Source organism: Oncorhynchus kisutch, linkage group LG18 (genome assembly GCF_002021735.2).
Source record: "Oncorhynchus kisutch isolate 150728-3 linkage group LG18, Okis_V2, whole genome shotgun sequence".
Lineage (NCBI taxonomy): Eukaryota > Metazoa > Chordata > Actinopteri > Salmoniformes > Salmonidae > Oncorhynchus > Oncorhynchus kisutch.
Genome location: NC_034191.2, coordinates 69,484,696 through 69,491,592, shown reverse-complemented (window position 1 = coordinate 69,491,592; position 6,897 = coordinate 69,484,696).

The following is a 6,897-nucleotide window of genomic DNA, read 5'->3' as shown; positions in this document are numbered from 1 at the left end:
AAACCAATTTTTCAAGTAGTTGGCTCAGGGTTTCACACCAGCAAACTTTCGGTTACTGGCCCAACACTCTTAACCACTAGGCTCCCTGCCGTGTGTGTTCAGTCAGTTCAGTTGGTGTCTTGTGAGCACTGAGAAGAACATGTGAGAGTTGATATATTTGGAGCACACAGACCTCTTGGCTATTTTAAGTGCCATTTCTTCTTCAACAAGATCCCCCCTCCCCTGGATGAAAGGAACAGACTTTAGAACACGATATGAAAGTGCCGATATTGGAGGCACTTAGCAAATGCCCCTCAACCGAATGTTATTGCTAAACATGTTGCATTACACAACCATTAACGTCAGACACAAATCCAGACCTGCAGTAATGAGGATTTATTTAATACATAACTGAAAGAGTCGGCTTCTGAAAACAAATTGAACAAAAATACTTCACACAGCGCAAAGTATAGGTTCCTCTTCCACAGGTTTCAGAACACCCCCGTGGTTCTGATGGACCAGTCCATATCAGGGCATGGGTGTTACATGGTGTAGGAGCTAGTGTTACGGAGTTGGGCAGCCAGTCTGCTGGTCTCAGACCGTGTGGACACAGTCCCGGACTCCAACTGAGTCTGATGGGACGACTTAAGACTGTTGTGTCTTTATTTGCTCTGATCTTAACTTTTTTTTTACACATAATGTTTCTGACATCATTTCCCATGACTGAAAAGAGCTTCTGGACATCAGAACAGCTATCACTAACCGACTCATTGAAGTAGAAGTCCTCGTCCAAATAGAGGCGGTGATTTGCATCGATTCCAGGCCCTAATCCCCAACACTCATAGAAGGGGAATACTGCCCTATAGAGGCCGGTGTGAGAGCACCCTGGTAAGAAAGACTATGTCGGCGAATTAATTTTTAAAAATCACCTCTACCCTCTTACCTATTGCCTAATGTGCAATCGCTGGAAAATAAACTGGATGAGCTCCGTTTGAGACTATCCTATCAACGGGACATTAAGAATGAATATACTATGTTTCTCAGAGTCATGGCTGAACAAGGACATGAATAATAGAAATGTAGCAGGGTTTTTCTATGCATCAGCAGGACAGAACGGCAGAGTCCGGTGAGATCAAGGGTGGTGGTGTGTTTAACGGCTGCTGCGCAATCTCTAATATTAAGAAAGTCTCAAGATTCTGCCCACTTGAGTTAGAATACCTCAAACTGTCCATTTACCACCACAAACCAACGCTGGCACTAAGACGGCACTCAACGAGTTGCATAGGGCCACAAGCAAACAAGAAAATGCTCATCTAGGAAGCTCTCCTAGTTACCGGTGATTTTGATGCAGGGAAACTCAAATCTGTTTTACCTCATTTCTACCAGCAGTTCAGCTGTGTGATTAAAGGGATAAAAACTCTAGAGCACCTTGACTCCACACAGAGATGCATACAAAGTTCTCCGCTACCCTCCATTTGGAAAGTCGGACCATAATTCTATCCTCCCGATTCCTGCTTACAAGCAAAAACTTAAAAAGGTTGTACCAGTGCCTCGTTCAATAGGGAAGTGGTCCGAGGAAGCGGATGCTAAAGGTACAGGACTGATTTTCCCTTCCCTCCTCTCCTCTCCTCTCCTGAGCCCCGACTGGAATATGTTCCTGGTTTCATCCAACGGCATTGGGGAGTTTACCACATCAGTCATCAGATTCATCAATAAGGGAAACGACAACGTTGTCCAACAGTGACCATATAGGTACAGTGTCTTCAGAAAGTGTTCCTACCCCTTGACTTACAGCCTGAATTCCAAATGATGTAAATAGATCCCATGTCCATCTACACACAATGACAAAGTGAACACATATTTAGACAATTCAGCAAATATATTGAAAATTAAATACAGACATCTAATTTACTTAAGTATTCACACCTGAGTCAATACTTTGTAGAACCACCTTTGGCAGCAATTACAGCTGTGAGTCCTTCTGGGTAAATCTTTTTTAATTTGTTTTATTTTACCCCCTTTTTCTCCCCAATTTCGTGGTATCCAATTGTTAGTAGCTACTATCTTGTCTCATCGCTACAACTCCCATACGGGCTCGGGAGAGACGAAGGTTGAAAGTCATGTGTCCTCCGATACACAACCCAACCAAGCTGCACTGCTTCTTAACACAGCGCGCATCCAACCCGGAAGCCAGCCGCACCAATGTGTCAGAGGAAACACTGTGCACCTGGCAACCTTAGTTAGCCCGCCACAGGAGTCGCTGGTGCGTGATGAGACAAGGATATCCCTACCAGCCAAACCCTCCCTAACCCGGATGACGCTAGGCCAATTGTGCGTCCCCCCACGGACCTCCCGTTTCTGGGTAAATCTAAGAGCTTTCCACACCTTTTCCAATTGGTTGTTGATCATTGCTAGACAATCATTTTCAGGTCTAACTCTTGCCACTCTTCAAGTAAACACTAACTTGGCCACTCAGGAACAGTCACTGTGTTCTTGGGTAAGGAACGCCAGTAGATTCAGCTTTGGGTTTTTAGGTTATTGTCCTGCTGAAAGGTGAATACATATCCCTGTGTTTGGTTGAAAGCAGGCTGAACCAGGTTTTCCTCTAGGATTTTTCCTGTGCTGAGCTCCATTTTTTAAAATGATATCCTGAAAACTCTCCAGTCCTTAACCACTACACACATACCCAGAACATGATTCAGCCACCACTATGTTTAAAAATATGGAGAGTGGTACTCTGTAATTTGTTGTACTTGCCCCAAACATAACTTGGGACAAAAAGTAGCAAATTCTCTTACAGCCCCAAAAGTTACACCTATGAGAAAGGGTCAGAGCTCAGGCGGATGTGGTAGAATCTAAATACCCTCGTAGAGGCCCGTGTGTGTGTCATCTTCACTGAAACGGCAGCAGATGTGCGTGTTCAATCTTGTGCAGCAGGACCCATGTTTGTCATTTTCCGATATGGCCGTCACTTTTCCTTCACCCACTCAAAACCTGTAGAGTGGAAGTGTCACAGTGAGTTAGGTTACTACTCAAGTCCATTCAGTAACATTTCTGGTTCAAACACATTCAGAACTAAACCCTAGCCTCGGAGCCAACCCGCTGCTTTGCTTTAGCCAACTGGTTGTCTTGACAAATGGCTTGGAAAGGCAACAATGTAGTATTGTAGAAAGATCAGCCATCCAGCCTCAAACAAACCAGTCATTGACAGTGAAGTGAACCATTGCCCTTTAAGATAGTGAAGCTTCACACTCACATGTATGGCTTCTCTCCACTGTGGCTCAGCCCGTGTCTGGTGACCCGGTAGCGGATCCAGAAGCTCATCACAGTTTTCAAGTGAGAAGGGTTTCTATGGAAGAGAAACAGCAACATCGTGGATTCCTCTCTGTAACAAACACTATAATACCCATGTGTTTCTGACCCCCAGACACATTAACATTCATCTATCAGTAAAAAAACAACATAGGATGTCCAGTCTTTGATCTAACAGAAATGTGAATTTCAAGCCCAAGGAGCTAAGATCTGATCTCTTTGGGACCATCTGTTGAAAGAGGCTAAAGCTGGGCAGGACAGATATAAACACACCAAACCTGTGTGCTTACAAAGATGGGTATCTCATTTCCAAGATTTATTGAAGGTGGCTTGGCAGTTCACTAAATAAGGTTATTAATAAAGCTTTTTTTGGACTCGTATCCTTTCCCCCATTTTAATTGTATAGGTGGTAAAGATGACAGTGTTTTGGTAAAGAACCACCTCTAATAAAAACCGAGAGCAGGTCATTTACTACACTACATGGATTGACACATCTGAGGATGATATATTATATTGGGCGACACCACTATTGGATAATACAGGGGTGTTTCAATTCACGCAATGGAAAGTGAACTAAATGGAAAGCAAATTGTCTTGGTAGCCTAATAAGTATTTTCATTATTTTGGAGAAATATTGATGTTTAATAAATTAATATTGGACATCTGCTTTGTGATTTTATTCACTCATCACCCTACATTTGACATTGGTTCGTTCCTGTTTGGAGGAAGTTAGGAACAGTGAATGATGCAAACAGCCTGATAGAGAAAGGACTCATCATGGATATAACCTGTCTTAGCATGGACATTGCCATTGAGGGCTTGCATGTTTCCACCATTTTAAAGTAGTCAACTGGGTGGGAATTCCTATGGGTTATAGCCTCAATGGTGCTGCCCATGCTGTCACACACGCTATAACGCATATGTGTCAAACTCATTCCAAGGAGGACCAAGTGTCTGCAGGTTTTTGCTCCACCCTTGTACTTGATTGAAGTCACTAATGAGTAAGAAACTCCCCTCACCTGGTTGTTTAGGTCTTAATTATTATAGATTTATTTTTAAACTGCAGACACGCGACCCTCCTTTCAACGAGTTTGACACCCCTGCTTTAATGGCACAGTCCTCTATCTATCTCTATGAACAGCCTATACAGAGTTGTGACGAGGAGTGTCTGCAGGGGTTTCAAACTCATTCCATGGAAGGCCTAGTGTCTGAGAGTTTGGGGTTTTCCTTTCAATTAGTGTGTACACAGGCAGCCCAATTTTCACTAATTGGTATTTTGACCAATTGGATTAGCTCTGAAAAAGATCTGCTGTGATTGGTCAAAATACCAATTAGTGGAACAGTATCAGAATTGGGCTGCTTGACTGAACTCAGCCAAAATAGCCTCTCTTGCAAATGGATGTGTTTGGGTTTCTGGCTCTGATTTTCTAGATCTAAATGTTGTTATTGGTAAATTGAGTAGACTAGCCAGCAGTTGTTGTGATTCAGGTCCTTGAACTTACCTTTCTCTGACTGATTGCAGGCTTTAATATTGTTATCCAGGCTCCTGACACTCAGACAGACGCTATCTTCTGTCTGTGTGCGTTTGTAGTATGAGCTAAGTGACTGTCTGTCTCCAGTCATCAAACGCACATGGAAATTACAGCCCTAATCGTGGTCTTATCAACCAGCTCCATACTGGGATTTACAGTCAAAACCCAGTCTTCATTCTCCTACTGTCTCCCAATGTGATCCTCTTTAACCCACAAGACTGAGTCATGCAATTATGAAGACCGTTCAACCCACTCCCAATGATGACACTGCTCTTTACTTAGATTAACAATGTAATATGTTTCCACAAGGGTACTTAATTGTGAAAACAAAACATAACATCTTCAATACAATATGGTCTGTCCATTTCCTAAAGACTAGAGACCAACTACCATGCATGTTTCATTTTCCCATGATCTGGTGAGAAACCTTTGGCTGACATCTCTGAATGAGGCCTATTAAGAACTCCAGGGTGTTACCTCTGCTCCCTCCCACGCTTCAGGTCACCTGCCACCGTTATCAACCTCTCCCTGTCCGGTCACACTGGCCCAATCCCTCCACTGACAGGATCAATAACCCTAGTTCTGTATATGACCATGGTCTTCACTGATAACCACTACTGACAAGTAGAGGGGGAAGAAAGACCCTATCTGTCCACCTATCCCCCAGAGAGATACAGTGTGCTCTGTGTTTGGCCTGGGATTTCCTAGCTCCATTGTCCACCCCCACCCCCCAAACGAAAACACACACACATACCACACACTCCCCCCTCACATTACTGACACAAATACACCCTTCATTTACTCACTGGCAGTCCTTCAGCGGTTTTAATCCGACTCTAATCAGGCCAGAGACAAAGAAAAACAGAGCGAGAGAGAGGTGAAACAAGAAGGGTTGACAAGTGTGTGAGAACAACATGAACTCATGGAAACATTGTGGATAGAAAGAGAGAGACATAGTCTGATGTCTGTCGTTATTATCATCCCATACAGCTTCTGCTCTCCTCCCTCCACCAGTGGTGTGAGTGGTTAATGTGTGACACACAAGGTCGATATGGCTGCTCTGGGCTGCTGGCTGAGTTGACAGCCTCAATCTGTGTGTCGAACGTGTGTGATTAAGGAGCCCATAGTGATCCATGGCTTTTATCCACAAGTCCCGTTCCACACCACCCCTCCTTTCTCTCTCTCGCTCTTTTCCTCTCAGACTGTTTACTTTTTCCTCCTTCAATCACTAACTTACATGAGTCAGCGCTCCAGATGAAGGCCCATTCTGTCTGTGAGAGCAGATTCAAAGTTTCATTATGTTTCCTTCTTTCGTACTCTTTTATATCCTTGTTCTGTCTGACGGTACAGATATCACTATGTTTAAAGGAAGCTCCATAGGTGAAATGGTAGGTGCCCAACAATATAGGCAGTTATCTAAGCACCCAGGCCTCAACGCAGTCTATACTGATCAATAACCAGGGATTTGGATGTCCGCTACTGATTGATCACATTGATTTTGGGTGTAACCCCAGATTGTATTCATTCAGCTTGTTGGACACTTGTTCCAACAGTTATCTTCTGCCTTTATGGAGACAGACAGGGGTAACAGGGGCTGTAGGTTTGAGGTCTTTATGAGGGATAGTATCCCACCAGTGGGAACACTAATAGGCTGCATTTACACAGGCAGACAAATTCATATATTTTGCCCAATTATGGGCAACAGATCTGATGGGTCAAAAGACCATTAGTGGAAAAAATATATAATTGGTCTGCCTTTATAAATGCAGCCAATTGGCTGCATTTCAAAAGAATCGGGGGAGAAATAGAGGCATTTTCAAAAATGCAACGACACAGGACATACCACAGAACTAGAATGTTATTCAGATACACAACTCATCAAGCATGACATTTCAATAAAGTGATACATTTTCATATACATTCACGATATGGCTCATTACCTGATAGCGTCAGTTCATGCTCCCTCTCCCAGCTGCTGCTACTATCTCAGTAAACTGGTCCTAATTGGAGTAAATATTGGGTAAAGAACTGAGGTAGGATGCGATAACATATGTCAGATACCCAGTCAGCCATT